The sequence below is a fragment of the Emydura macquarii genome, unplaced genomic scaffold (assembly GCF_026122565.2).
Source record: "Emydura macquarii macquarii isolate MOO-44397 ecotype Brisbane River unplaced genomic scaffold, CSIRO-AGI_Emac_v2 contig_587, whole genome shotgun sequence".
Classification (NCBI taxonomy): domain Eukaryota; kingdom Metazoa; phylum Chordata; order Testudines; family Chelidae; genus Emydura; species Emydura macquarii.
In genome coordinates, this window is record NW_027130724.1 from 3,442,543 (window position 1) to 3,457,942 (window position 15,400).

The window sequence follows — 15,400 nt, forward strand, 5'->3', positions numbered from 1 at the left end:
GGCAAAAACCACAAGGCCCCAGCATCGTGGATACAGCAGCCACGTGTGACACAGTTCAAACATGGCCTTTACTGAACCACGTTTCAGCTGCTGTTTGGGATTGATGATGTGCTGGCCAAACCATTTAGAACGATGCTAAAAAAAAAAATCCACTTGGTTCCAAACCAGTTTCTAGCATGGTTTGGCCCAGTTCACACCCGTTGGACTAAACCATATAGGTCTTACGATGCCACCAGCTTTCAGGCAGTTCTATGCAGCCCCATGTTACAGCACAGCTCACCCAGAGAGGAAGGATGAACTTGTGGCTAAAGCACTGGACTAGTACACAGGCGCTCTGAGTTCAATTCCCAGCTCTCTAGAACATACTTCCTCTGTGACTTCGGGCAAGTCACTTAATACATCTGTACTTCAGTTCCCTTCCCACACCCCATCTGCAAATGAGAGGAGGTGTACAGTCTCTTCCCGCACCCACCCTACAACACAGAGAGGAGGGAGAGCTCACGGTACAGCTTGCTTTCCCTTTCCCTTCCTTACAATGGTAGAAACAATCCGACGTTAAAATGGATTGAGTTAATCACAAGAGCCTATATTCCTCTTCTGCCGGGATCAGGCTTTCCACCCCCTTTTCTATACTAGTTTGTAGGCAAAACAGGACTTGTCTGGAAGCTGGAACCAGAAGTAACAGTTTCATGTTCCCTGTGCCTCAGAGATAGCTAAAAAAGCTGCCTGAAAGGGGAAGGGAAAAAAAATGCAGCAAAAGTGGCCCCGCCCAAGTGGAAGAGCAGAGACCATATTGCTGCTGCATGCAGCAAGTACAGGCGTCTTGTATGAAACATCAGAGAGAGGGAAATGCAGCAGCTGGAGGAAGCAGCCTCTGTACTCCGGAGGGGGCACGAGGAGGACGTACAGGGCTTGAAAAATCCACCTGCTACTAGGCGCAAGTAGGAAACTTCCTCAGATGATTCAGGGGGCTCCATGTTATCAACTGCCGCAAGGTTAAAGCTTTCATTAAAAAGCAAATTTCTTCTCCCTTATGCAGAGCGGGGGAGCTGCTCTCTTCCAGCAGCAGCCAGATAATGTGGAGCAAGGACTTAAATTAACCAGGCACCTCTTTACCTCTTTTTCAGGCAGGGGACAGCCTTACTGTTAAAGCCAGTGGACCGGGATTTTGGAAATCTGCGTTCGATTCCTGGCTCTGACAGAAACTTCCCATTTGACCTCAGTCAAGTTTCTCTGTGCCTTGATTCCCCATCTGTAAAACAAATCCTTCCCTTTTCACCACCCTGTCTGTCTGTCTTGGCTATTTAGACTGAAGCTCTTTGGAGCAGAGAAACTGTCTCTCACTAAGTATATGTACAGCCCCTTGCGCAATGGGGCCATCATCTTGGCTGAGGCCTCCAGGTGCTACTACAAGGCAAACAGTAATAATGCCCAGTGCACATTTAAAACAGAGTCCAGCACTCTAGCATCTGTTCAGCAAAACACAAACTCTGATGGGACTTAAGCACATGCTTTAGTGCTTTGTTGAATTTGGACTACCCCCAAGAATCCCAGCAGCTGGAGGGAAGGAGGAGTGGGCCTCCCAGCAGGACTTTGCCTGTGGACCTGGTTGGTACCAACCCTGCTTTTCTTTCCTATAGGCCTCTGGCTAGGAAGCATCTGGTAAATTGTTCAAGCCTAGAAAGGGGGAGAGATGGGCCAGGGAAATCATGATACCGGCAGATAGCACCAGCAGAAGCTTGGTACAGAGAGGCCTGAAAGTGTCTGGTCATCCAGCTACATTTTAGGAACAACGGCACTGAGCAATGAAAAACGAGGACAGGAGCTCATTACAATAGAAAAGGGTTTTTTAATGAAACAAACCAAAATTGCATTGCTGTCCCCCTTACAAAGAGACCACAGTGGGCTGCTCTGAGGCTACAAGACCTCAACAGCCCGGGTTTAAAAAAAAAAAAAAAAAATTCAACTCTTCTCTGACACAAAGTCAAAGAATAAACTCGCACTCCGGCGTGCACATCCCTTCTCAAGCAATAATGCCAGCAGAAGCAGCTGTCATAGGAAAATAAGTATTTCAAGAGTTTATTTGCAGCTATATAAGGGGAAGTTGTCCAGAGGAGAAACCAAGCCCCTAGCAATCAGAGCTTTAAAAAAAAACAACAAAGAAACAGACTTGTCATTGTTTGATTTTGGCTGCAGCACACAGTTTTGCTACCTGGCAAAACCAGGCAATTCAATTTTCTCTCTGCTTTTAAATAACCTGAACTAACAGATTGGCCTCCATGCTGGTGAGTGAAGGAAGACCAGGACAGAGCGAAGCGACTTATTCGCAGTCGGGCTTTTTGATTCTGTTCAAAGCAGTGTTATTTATGAAGAGCGACCATGTTATTTTTATTAGCACGTGGTGCAGGTGAAAGATCCCAGCCTATCATGGCTGGGAGCAGTCGATGGGGCCCACCTAAAAAATGGGAGGCCCGCCCCCTCAGATGACAGAGTGGCCACACAGAACCCAGCCATGCAGACTAGAGTCCTCTGGTTTACCCGCTGAGCAGCAGATCAGTCACAAGTAGCAGCACTGCACAGGAATACACGTGCCAGCCAAAGTACCTCAGCCCTGACCTGGAGGTCCCCCTTCTGCACAAGAGAAGGGAGATCTGACTCCTGGCCCATTCAGTCCTTCGCCTCATCGCTTTTGTTGAGGTGACCAATAAGGCAACCAGCTAAGGCCATGATGCTTTCAGTAAAGTGAAATGGAGTGAGACTAGCAAACTCATTTAACATCTGACACCAAAGAGCCCTCAGACAGCAACTCCTGATCACTAATGGCCTGGCCTACATTTGAACTCATGATGCAGAGATGAAAGTCTGTAGCTTGTTACCACACCCCTGAGGCATCAACTCCACCATGTGTACATATTTTTTCAGACTGCGGCAGTGATAGCTATGGGCTCCCGTTAGCGCAGGGCTCAACAAACCCCAGGGGCCAGGTCACCATGGTGCCTAGAAATTTAAGTCTGGCACCTAGTATTTCACCAGGGGGAGCGACCGCCACACTCCAGCCAGGGTGTCACTGTGCCCACGTGGCAGGGCTGGGATGGGGGAGCACCGTGGCTGGGCCCACGTTGTGGGAGAGGGGTGAGGGGAAGGGGCAGGGCTGGGAGAGTGGCTGCTGCACTCCGTCCAGGGCGCCCCGCCGCTGGGCCCACGTCATCTGGCTCCTTAATTTTTGGGCTGGCTCCTAGCTCCAAAACAAATTTGTCGAGCCCTGCTAGGAACTGTGCATGCAAGTCACTGCCACCCCACGTGAAACATTCAGCCCACCCTGCTGTCGTGGCCGCAATGGAGAATCTGAACTTCAAGTATCTCAGCAATAAACGGGGACAGACTGAGACAGGAGAGAGCGAGCCACTCCACACAACCTGGAGGGCGGAAGAGGGGAGAATACGCACAAACACACAAGGAACATTCACATCAGCTGAAGATTGGACCTCCACTGAAGGAGAGGCCAGAAAATTAGCTTTCAGAGCTACAGGCACCACTGAACAAGAAAAGCCTGAATGATTCCATAACTTAATGTCCCCAGGAAGTCAGCAGGGTTCACTAATTATTAATGGTCCCTTTAAAGCATTGCAGGGAGCGATGTGGAATCAGATAAGCAGTGCACTCTCACACACCCTGCCCTCCTCCTTCCTTCAGTTAAATATCTTGTTCATTATCACATCCTTACTTTCTGGTACCCATGAAAATTCACAGCTAGTTTGGATGCTAATAGTAGCGGTGACTCCCACTCCCTTCTTCAGGGCTTATGAATTCTGTATGGTACAGCCATAAAAGGATGATACGATCATAAGAAAAATTCTATCTTGCAGAAAATAGAGTTCAGAAGGAGACAAGTTTAGGCCTTGTCTACACAGGGTATTTACCCTGATTACAATCATTACTGTAGCTGCACCAGTTTTGACAGGCAAAGTTGATATTTGCACCAATTGGTCTTAGCCCAGAAAGGCCAGACAGTTATTTACATGAGAAACACACAGTAAGCCGCACAATATGCAATATATTAGGCACACAACACAAAGTAATAGGAAAAACACAAAGTGAAAGGGAAAAATATGCTGCCATACACAGGCTGATGCTTGCAGCTCATTTAACTTTCCAGGTCAATGCCATGGTACCATCTACCTATATCTAGATTTATATAGGTCAACATCAGTGATATCTGAGCATCTGCACTGCACTTAAGAAAACACATGCCGTGCGTATGTGACCGTGCATATGTGCAGTTAACTGCCCCATTCTCTGAAATGCACCTAAGAAAAGTGGCCTGCCGCTGCTTAATATACCACATGGGTCTTGACAGAGTTATTAAAATGGATACTGGAGGGGGAAAAAAAAAGAATTAATATAAAATGTCTCAAGTCAATAGATATAATTGCTTTAACTGGCCCATTATAAGAGAATGATAAAGTGTTATAAAATGCTATGCGTGTATATATAGTTATAGAAGGAAAAGCGTACAACACAATGTGCTATTCCTCAAATGATAATTAAAGTCTGCCATAATGGATGTGTACAAGGCAGTAGAATTAAGGTTGCATAGGCGATTGTAATGTTAGGCACCCAAAATCTGGAAGCGTCTAATCATGAAATTAATATTCTCTTTGAATATTGTTTGGATTTCTATTTTAATACAGATTAATGGTTCTCGCACTGTGGATCAAATCCTCAGCTGTGCAAACAGGAGTTGCTCCACTGACTTCCACGGAGTTATGCCTGTTTACACCAGCTGAAGCTCTTTCCCCCGTCCATGGAACACCAGTAGTGGGCAGAGCCACCTCCAGGGAGAAGTTTTTAGAAAGTCAAATGGAGGCGGAGGAGAAGGAAAGGGGAAGTTAGGTCCTTGAGAGGATGTGTCTGTCTGTGATGAAGTGGTTCAGAAAATGTGAAATAGCAGAGATGCTCCTGAACAGACAGTTACATTCTCCCATAACATGTACACAATACATTAAGTGCATTCACTAGAGAGTTTGGCCAGCCCTGAGCATTCCAAACCAGAGTTCGTTACACATTATCTCCACAGCTTGTGACCACCTCACAAAATATTTTGAATGTTTCTCTTCACAAAAGTAGGCCTCTGGCTTTATGCACCCCAGCGGCCTGATTCACAGTTATGCTAATGAGTGACCTTTTATGCCACTCGGACAGCATATAGGAGGGATCTTAAAGTGGGTGCAAACAGCCCACTGAAAATCCCTCCTGTGCAGAGGGCCTCCCTGAGCATAGAGGAGTTAGTGAGGGATCTGGGAACAGCAGCTCTGTCCCCAGACTCCTCGGACACGGACAGGAGATCAGAAATATTCTGGAGGTGCGGCCAGCCAGACTGTACTCTGAATATTCTGTTTTGCAGGGCCATGAGAAACAGTGTACACGTTGGAGTAGCCCTGGGGCTATTCTAAGTTAGACCAGTGGTCAAACAATTCCCTGCAGAGCCCCAAAAATTCAGAATGACGACGGAGAAGGAGGGCCGAGGTGTAGTTATATTTAACCTTATTACTACACCTTGGTAGGTCTTGCAGCTTATACGTTGCAGTCCCTCAATGCTGCAGATACTGAGCTGAAGGAATTTCTGTAGGAATCACTGTATTCCCTTCCCGTGTGGCCGGTGCAAGAAACAGGGGACCACGAGGGAAGGCACTAGAAGTCTGTGATAAAAAGAGGGGGGTGGGGAACAACTGTCGTTAACATTCTTTCCCTTTGCCATGCTGGTTAAATAGCACCTGAGGCGCTCTAATGAGAGATGAAAGGCATGATGGCCAGATAATGGCAGATGGGGCATGCCATGTAGGGAGCCGTCTGAAGGGAAAGAGGTGGAGAGGTGCTGAAGTGGAGCTTCTCAAGTCTGGTCTTTCCTTTCCCAAGGTGACCCCGGTAGTGAGGCCCACTTGAGCCAGAGGGCCCAGAAAGGGAAGCACTATTAGCTGAAGTGAGAGCCCAGTTCCTCATAAATCCTCACCCCACGGTTGCCCCAGCGAGCACTGTCCACTTTCCAGTGGAGTGGACATGGCCAGAGCTTCCCTCTGCCAAGATAGTTGGACCCCAACCTCCCTCTCATCCCAGCTGCTTCACCAAAATAAGCCACTTTTCCACAGCTGCCACATGCTCGTTAATTACCCCTACAACAGAGAGATTTTGAGTCTTCAGCCAGCACTAAGGGTTGAGATACATTTCAAAGGGGATGAAATCTGGGCAGGGCTCTCAGCCCAGTGAAGATTCACCTAAGTGTGTAAGAAGCCGCAGACACCTGGGATGACGCGGGTATTGAATCAAGGAGTTCCAAAGACTCAGTCAGGCTTTGGGCTTTACAGCTTGAGCTGACAAGCCAGAGTCGAAGGCTTGCACAGTGGCACCGCTGTGGCTGGGCAAAGATGGGGGGATACAGAACACATCCCTGTACAACACCCAGATGCACCATCCCAAGAGCAGGTGGCTGACTAATTCATCACTGCCTCTCTGTGGGACCTTCCCAGTTGCTTGGAGTTATCTGGTTGCAGTGAAGAGATGATCACTTGATACTTCTGGGATTTGTAAGCACGGTGCCCCCCTGTAAGCACCACTCTGAGAGTAGAGTATTTACAGGCCCCGCATCAGTTCTTTTCAGGTGTCAGCTCTCATCTTTTACTCTACTTCAGCTCTTCACAATGTTTCCTTCTCTACTTTCTCTTCTGCTGTCCCAGCTCCAGACATCTCCCCCTCTGCTTGGCCTCCCTCTGAAGTATTTCACAATACTCAGCATGAAAGATATTATGCAAGATTTACTGTACATGCATGTGAAATATATATGGCTTGTATTCTAGTGCATTTTACAAGGGATCAGTGAAGTTCTCATTAGAGATGGGCCTGAACAAAACCCCCAGACCCAAACAACTTCCAAACTTTGAGGGCATATAAAATTCAAATGCTTAGCTCAATCTCTTCTAGCTGTGACCCACACCAGGGTATCATTGTGTAGACTGATCCCATGTTCTAGATTTCTGACAAAACACAAGTACTGGTGCCGATTTCCATGCTGACAAGCTTCTAGTTCTTTGGGCTGATCAAGGAATCATGCAAATGTTACCCATTGCCACCCCTAAATGAATGGGGAGGGCAGCGAGGGAAGTGAATGGTGCTGACAGATTATCAGTCATTTATACCCCTTGGTTAACCGAACACTGTACATTTCCATCACCCGATGGTGAAAAGAAATCTGACTAGGTCTCTGGTGTCTATGTAGGATATTAACAAGGTTGCTAGATCTAAAAATTGACCACTGATGTTTCTTGACAATGCTTTCCTACAGTAGTTCTTAAAGTCTGGATTTGATCCATATTCTACTTCCCCCTGCAAATAATGTAATCATTGTGATTCTCAACATAATACATTTTATTCCTAGTCTCACTGGAAAACAAAGTGGCCCACACATATGGTGATAGGAGAGAACATGACTTCCAGGGTCAGATTTTAATGCAAATAAAATAAAATTATGCACAGCTGAAATCTTGTAGATAAGAACTTCAGTGTGGGGCAACTGTCAAGGGAGACATATCACAATTAAAGACTTGTACTTACTTTCTGGGGCATAGGTTAGAATAACTCTTTCTGTTAGGAGCCTGCTATGGTTTTGCTTTCACAGCTATCCCGCTGAGATAGTCAGGTAGGGATAAACCAGCTGATGTCAGAATCCTCTCACATAACTGTACATCACATAAGATTCGGAGGTATCTGTTATTTACTACTTTATTTTGATGACCCATTGAGTGCCGATTGCCATGGATGCATGTGCTTATTTACAAAAAGCTTTATTGAAAGCTACCCGCAGAAGGCAACATTGATCAGAATCATTGCAGTTGCAGCCTGAAATAGCAGCAACCGGCATTTTATTTGTATTACAGTAGTGGCTTGATTGATGCAGTATTGGCTCAGAGATTGAGGCATCTTTGTGCAAGGTGCTGCACAAACTCACACACTGTAGTAGGAGACTGCCCCTGACCCAAATAGCTTACACTCTAAATGGGCAAGGCAGACAAAGGACATGAGGGAAAAACAGGTACAGAGAGCGAAGCAACTCACCCAAGGACACACAGCAGGTCAGTAGCAGAGCTGAGAACAGAACCCAGAGCGTTCTGAGTCCCAGACTTGGGCTCTATCCAGTGAGAAATTTAAACAAATAAAAAAAGGTAAACAAAATAAATGCACCTTGCTCCCTGCCCTGGAGTTTGTTAGACTCCAGCAGACTGTCATGGCGTATGAATTAAAAAGGAAAGAAACCTTGAATGAGAAAAACCAAAGCACCAGGCCTATACACACACATACACACAGCCACAGTATTAACATAGTAGAACAGTGGCTCTCAACCTTTCCAGACTACTGTACCCCTTTCAGGAGTCTGATTTGTCTTGCATACCCCAAGTTTCACCTCACTCAAAAATTAGTTGCTTATAAAATCAGACATAAAAATGTCACAGCACACCATTACTGATTTCTCATTTTGCTTTCTCATTTTGTCTGTATGATATTTTAGTTTGTACAGACTTCGCTAGTGCTTTTTACGTAGCCTGCTGTAAAACCAGGCAAATATCTAGATGAGTTGATGTGCCCCTGGTAGACCTCTGTGTACCCCTGGTTGAGAACCACTGTGGTAGAAAGCAGCACTTTGCAAGGGTTGGAGTACAGCAATGGACACAAGCACACCTGGATTATTTTCCTAGCTGCGTCACTGATTTCCAATATGACCTTGAGTAAGTTACATAGCCGATTTATGTTTCTGCTTTCCTAGCTGTAAAGAAGGTCAGTTTTATTATACTCATCTCAAAGGGGTGGTGGTCAGGCTTCATTAACTTAAGTTTGTGAAGTGCTTTGAGATCCTTAGATGAAAAAGCTCTAGAGAAATGCAAACGATTTTTACAGCTATGGGGGCTCACTAAATGAAAAATGTGGACACACACATCCCAAGACTCTGCTCACTGACACTGGGATACATAAGGAGAAACTCCATCAAAGTCAATAGGGTTACATCAATATGAATGAGAGGAGAATCATGCCCACAGATTATAAACTAGTTTTATTATAGTTGATTTCAGTTTACAGCTGAAATCATACTAAGAGCGTCTGGAGATCTTTGTCATCCACAAAACACATTTTTTGCCCTATTTTGCCAGAGAATGTTTGCAAACTGACAGGAGTGAGCATGGTGGCCACTCACAGAGCCTACGTGGCGGGAGACATCCACTTGAAAGCCGAGGGACATGTTCCCAGTCTATGGGGCTGTCAGAGTGGAGCAGCATGAGAGCACATCAGAGCAGGGTCAGCAGAGAACCACACACTGATGCAGGAACAATGGTCTCCACAATCAAAAGGTCTGCAAGAAGTCTTAGGAGCCCATCAGGACTGGCTGGTGTCACGGTTTCTCACAGCAAAGAAGAAAGCCTGCTGAGATAAACGGGCAGGAAGCATTGCAGACACACAGCTTTAGAAAAAACCAACATCGACCTCCTGCACTTAATGCATTTTCCATCAGTCTCTGAGACCTCAGATGAAGTGTATACACATCTATAGAGGGCTTTACAAACATTCACGAATTAAGTTTCATGATGACACAGAGGCGAGAGAGATTAGATCACGGGATAAACTAACGTCAGTCATTCCCAGCTCACAGATGGGGGACCTGAGGCCCAGGGAGGTTGCGGGACTCACCCAAGGTCACAAAGCAAGTCAGAGTCACAGTCAGGAACAAAAACCCAGAGTGTTGCCTCACAGTCCCTGCCATAACTCCTGGTACCTTTCAGACACCCGTACTTGACTGCAAAACTTCCAGTGGATTGGAAGGTTGCACCCTCCTACAACTACATCTCAAACAGGAACAAGGCAACAAATCAGGTCTTTGAAAGTGCAATGCTCAACTCAGTGGTTTCCTCTCAGCTCTTGGGGGCAGGGGGACGAGAGGAAGCTTTGGGCAAGAAAGAGGAACATGAATTTGCACAACTTTCCAGCCCCTCACTGGTTAGCGGCGGGAGTCCAGCCACGCATCCTGACTGCTGGAGGGCAGCAGCATCTCCAGACAGGTAGAGAAGATACAATTCCAGGTAAAGCAAAAAACGTTTACAGAAAGCGGGCATAATGCAACAGATTGGGGGTGGGATGTTAGAAAAAAAGAGGAGGGGTCCCTGGAGTGGAGCTGGGGAAGATTATGCCACCACCTGGTAGTAGTAGAGGCGTTCACTGCCGCCAATAGCATGTAATCCCACTGTTTCTCTCTGCATTTCAGAGGGAGAAAGGAGACACACACACAGATACACACACACACACACACACACACACATACATACACACAACGTGGCAGCCTAATTAATCCCTGCCCGACTGCAGGCCAATGCACGGCCAAGGGGCACTCGCAAGCCCTAGTGCCTTTGCCAGCCGCTCATTGATCGCAGCGATCGCCCAGGAGCAGGCAGGCAGCGGTTCCCAGGGCTGGCCAAGGGGCGGCTGGAGAACGGACTGGGCTGAGCTTCCCACCCCCCGAGCCAGGCGCATCCCCAGGGAGGCTGCAGGGCCGGGGGGAGGAGGGAGCAGGGGGCGTTCAGTGGCTCTTACCGCGCTCCCCGCTGGAGTCTCTCCGCTCTGCCTGGGGCTGGGGGGGAAGCAGCAGCAGCAGCCTCCCTGCGTCCCTCTCGCTGGCTCGGCTTTTTCCTTTCACTGGGGCGAGCGAAGCAGGATGTCTGCACGGTTCCTTTCCCAGCCCCAAAGACAGCTCGCGTCTGCCCCCTGTGGCCACTTTGGAGAGCTACAGCCTCCCTCCCTTCCTCCGGTCTCTCCCCCAGCAGGAGGTTTCACGTGAAATCGTCCACGTCAGTAGAAAGTCTCCATGACTCTCACACACACACACACCATGGGTGCCTTGCTGCTGCAACAGCATGAGACTGGGAACGCCACCAGCGGTCATCTCGGAGGAGGTTACATCCCCTCCCTGCCGGGTACATGACAGGTCCTTCCCCTTGGGGGGGGGGGGGAAATCAACCTCCTCTTCTACAATCCCTTTGACAGAATGTGCATTGCAAAGGAGAAGGTATTTATAGACAAACAAGGCCACTGGATGGCCCAGCAGATGGGGATCAAGCGAGGGAGCCTGAATTTCACAGGGGCAGAGCAGCACTCCCAACAAGGGCTGGGTGAATAATGGATTTTCTGGCAATTCTAAAAAGTCAGGAGAGAAGAAATGTTGTTTGGGGTGGAATAAAATCTGTTTCAATTCTGGCCATTTTCAGTGTGTGTTTGATTGATTTTAAAATAAAAGTTAGATTTCAAAACAAAAAGCCATTTCGACCAGAAACAAAACACCCCCCTCCCCATTTTGCTTCAGAGGTGTCAACGTGAAACTCAAACCGACACAAGTTTGCAAAACACTTTGGTAGCACCGAATCTGCATTTTGGTTTCTTAAAATCAAGTTTTGTCTGAAAAAATGTCACACAGTTCTATGTGCAGCCACATTCAGGACCATAAGGTGCAGCTCGGGGCTGGGGGCTCCTCAACATTTTATGGATTTTGGGTAGCTTAAGTGATCCTTCCGGGGCACGGTTTTACAGGATGTTTTCAGAGCTACGTAAGGAGAGCCTGCACTGGCTGCCCACATGGATAAACACAGCCCTTCATTTTCCAGTGCTTCCCCTCTTCCCCAGCACTACAGTCACAGTAATATTTCTTTACGTATGTGGAGGTCGGGAAGTGGGGGGGGGGGGGGGGGCAGAGAGAGAGAGAGAGAAGAGACCATCCAAGCCATGCAGTGCTTTTAGGCCTCGGCCCTGTAAGTTGTTTCCCACGGGCAGATCACTGTGCAAGGAGCATTGGCCTCACAGATCTGCCCACGTAGAATACTCCTGGGGGAATTCTGCATCAAAAATTAAACATTTCTGCACACGATATTTTAAAATGCTGCAATGTTCTGCATATTCTGCCAAACAGCACCACAATATAATCATGCCAGTTTCCATTATTTTGGTAATTTATTGAAAAATACCTGTCAGCAAGTACCTCTGTGACAACACAGACAGCAAAAAAAATTCCCCCAGGAGTGGAGAGTTAGAGAAACCCCTACGCTCACACGGATCCTCACCGCAAGATCAAGGTATAAATGACCCTGAAGTAGGAGACAAGGAGGAAGGCAGAGAGCAGAGTAGTCACTTAAGAGAATGGCATTAGCTTAGCGGTGTCTGTCCCCAGTCTCTTCCCAGAGAGATGTGAGGGTGCTCCCTGCTTCTCAGAGGGCAAATGGACCCCAAGATCGCCTCAGCTGTTCCTAGCCCCTCACCTTTCTTTAGCTCCCCTTCCCTCAGGATCCTTGCCCCAGGGACTATTCCCCCTCAGCTGCTTCTCCCACATTCACTGCCCCCTTCCTCAGGGCACAGCCCTATACCCTCACCTCTCCCTTCCCCTGGACACTGACTTCTCTTTCCCTCCCCACTGTCAATTCCCCGACTCACCTATCCACCCCCACCACAGGGTACCCTATGCTCCCACCACCACCACCTCTGGGGACACTGACCCCTTCTTTGCCTGCCCAGAGACCATAGCACAGTGGAGGACACTGATCATGGGAGCAGCAACCAGAGAACCACACCTCCTGGAGGAAGGGAGCTGCCCATGTGGTGCTGCATGTAAGAGCTCCGCCTGGGGTTGGGGCGTGCACCATGAGCAGACCTGTAGTGTGAAACTCAGGGGAGAGGGCAGGTGCCCCCCTGCCCTCCCTAAATGACAGCCCTGGCCAAGGCTCCCTGCAGCTTCCCCACAGCTACTTATGTCAGCCCCAGGCCTCTGCAGGGCAGGCCCAGTGATGGGGGCAAAGGGCACATCCTGGGGCTTCCTCCCAACGGGGAACACAAGCCACTGGCTGCATGGAGGTGGGGGATCATCCTGCAGCACCCCCCACACAAGACACAGACTTGGAGGCAAGGCTACATCTGACCCAGACACATCACAAGGGCCAGGCCTGCCCCACGCCTGCTCCAGAAATGCTCCAGGGCCCTGCCCCTCTGTGTCAGGTGCTCTACAATAGCAAACCAGAGTGTCAGAGTCTTACACACTCGCTTACTCTTGTCTCCACCACCTCCTGGCAGTGATTTACATCTCTCCCAGCTGCTCCCAATGCCCAAACTGATGTGCCCAGTCAGGACCGCTGCCAGGGAGGGGGTGTCAGATCTCTCGCAGAATCCCTTTCCTTCCCCATCAGAATCTATTATTCTGCAGAGAAACAAAAAAATCTGCAGGGGACATGAATTCTTCACCTGCGCAGTGGCACAGAATTCCCTGAGGAGCAACAGAACAACTTGAAAGATCACAGCCTAAAATTTCAAGACATTACCTGACTCTCTCTGAGTTCACTGTATGCTCCAGGGAGGAAATTAGAAAGAGTCAGGCTGGAAGGGACCCAGCAACATCAAGTCCAGCCGCCCACGCTGAGGCAGGACTAAATAACCCATCGTGACATAAAATCACCATATCCCAAGTCCTAACAAAAAGTCAGCAGAGCGTGACACAACAACATCACAGAGAAATATCCTGTTGTGTCAACGTAGCGACCTTGCGAACCACTGGCAAGGCACTTCAATGGTTCTGAAAGACATACTGCCACCAAAGCACTGTCCCTCTAAAGAGTCCCATAGAACAGGATCAGACACTAGATAATCTCAGTGCCATTATAGCAGAATGTATCTTTGAGGGAGTGAAAAGAAACAGTAAATAGCCTCTCAGCTGTCACAGGGCACAGTCCTCTTAAAGAAACAGCACTGAAACCAAACACATGTATACCCAGTCCACACCCACCCAGAGGAAACCTCATGCCTGAAAGTTGACCCCTTCCTTTTTTGTTTAGCAGAGGCCACCCAGTGAGGTAACAGAGGAACCCCCGGAGTATGAGGGGAGGGAGAAGGCAGGAGGCTAGACTCACTCATTTGACGTGGCTCTTGCTACTAATTCTTTGCTTTCCCTCCGATAAAAGTATGGGTGTTCAGCTGCATAACTCTGCAGTGGTTCACTAATTCGGAGAATCTGTAGAGTGATCTGTACTTACACTGAGAGCACGTGTAAAACTGGCTGTATTCAGACTTCCCACTAACACAGGGATGACTCACATCCCTGCAGCAGTTTAGGCATTCAGGAAAGCTGGAAGGATACCTGCCGCATTTTTTCTTGATGAGTCACTTTCATGCACTCCTGCCATAAAGCATCCTTTCTGGCTGCAAAAGTGGGTGGTGCCCAGATTAGCATAGGCTAGGAGAGAATGAATCACAAATCAGCTAAACTCTGCCTTTCTCTCATCAGCACCTGGGGAGCTAGTACTCTAGCAGCCAGGGCTGCATACCATTATATGTAGGCACCTGCTCAAAACAGATATTTAGTTGAAACCACTTTGGGAAGTAGCTCCTAACTCCAGTTAACAAACACTTTCCCATCACATGGTTTGATATCAGTTGTTTTCAGATAAAACCTTGGGAAGATTATTGCAGAGAGGGGTCGAAGCATGAAATGAAGCCAATCTGCAGCAAATCAACTCATTGCTTTCTGTACTGTCTCTTGTACAAATCCAAATTTCCTTGACACATTTGGTCTAATATAGTCAACCAATTTCTAGTGCACTGATCGGCATGATTTCTTAGCACCATCCAAGCAGGTGGTGGGATAGCTTAAAGGGAAGAATGGTCTTGTGATTAAAGCATTGAGTGGGACCCAGGAGAGTGGAGGGCAGACTTCTGCTACAGACTTCTGGTGTGACCTCAGGCAAGTCCTCAAAGGTATTTGGTGTCTAACTCCTGAAGAAATCTATGGGAGTTGGGCATCTAAATACTTTTGGGAATAGGGCTCTAAGTCTTTCTGTTTCCTATCTGTAAAATGGGGATAATAATAGCGCCTTGCAGCCTCCATCTCTTTTTTTTTTCTATTTAGCTGTTGAGCTCTTCGGGTTCTGGACTCTCTCATGATGTGTATTTGCAATACCTAGAATAATGGGGCTCTGATCACAGCTGAGATTGCTGGCTGCTACTGTAATACAACTAATAATGCTATGGCCATCTTTTCTACAGCTCTATCATTGAGATCTTATTTCACAGGCCTTCTTCAGAGGAAGATCTCTTAGGGAGAAGGAAAACTTGTCAACCAGTGTGCCACTGAGGGAAAGCTTTGCTAAGAGGTGCATTTTGCAACTAAGGCCCGATCCAACTGCCATTCAGGTCTTCAATAGGATTGAGATCCAGCCCTAAAAGTGGCAAGATATGAAGTCATCCTGATACCCTGCAGTAGGGAGTTCCACAGATTGGCATCCTTCACTGCAAAAGCCTTCCCTAGCTCCTGGAAGCTTCACCTCAGCTAGCCACAGTG

The 15,400-nt window shown here is 47.8% G+C and overlaps 1 protein-coding gene across 3 annotated transcripts in view; it reads right to left on the reverse strand.

The window, feature by feature from the left end:
* The window catches only part of SLC25A22 (solute carrier family 25 member 22), an 87,477-nt gene extending 73,276 nt beyond the window's left edge, over positions 1–14,201 (reverse strand). The window contains exon 1 of one of the 3 annotated variants that reach the window (XM_067540538.1): positions 14,097–14,201. The gene's annotated coding sequence lies outside the window, so the exon portion shown is untranslated. Of the gene's footprint in view, positions 1–10,626; positions 10,764–13,973; positions 14,077–14,096 lie in introns of those variants that run through there. The other 2 variants (XM_067540537.1, XM_067540535.1) reach the window with 2 other exon arrangements.
* Positions 14,202–15,400: the final 1,199 nt, after the last annotated feature.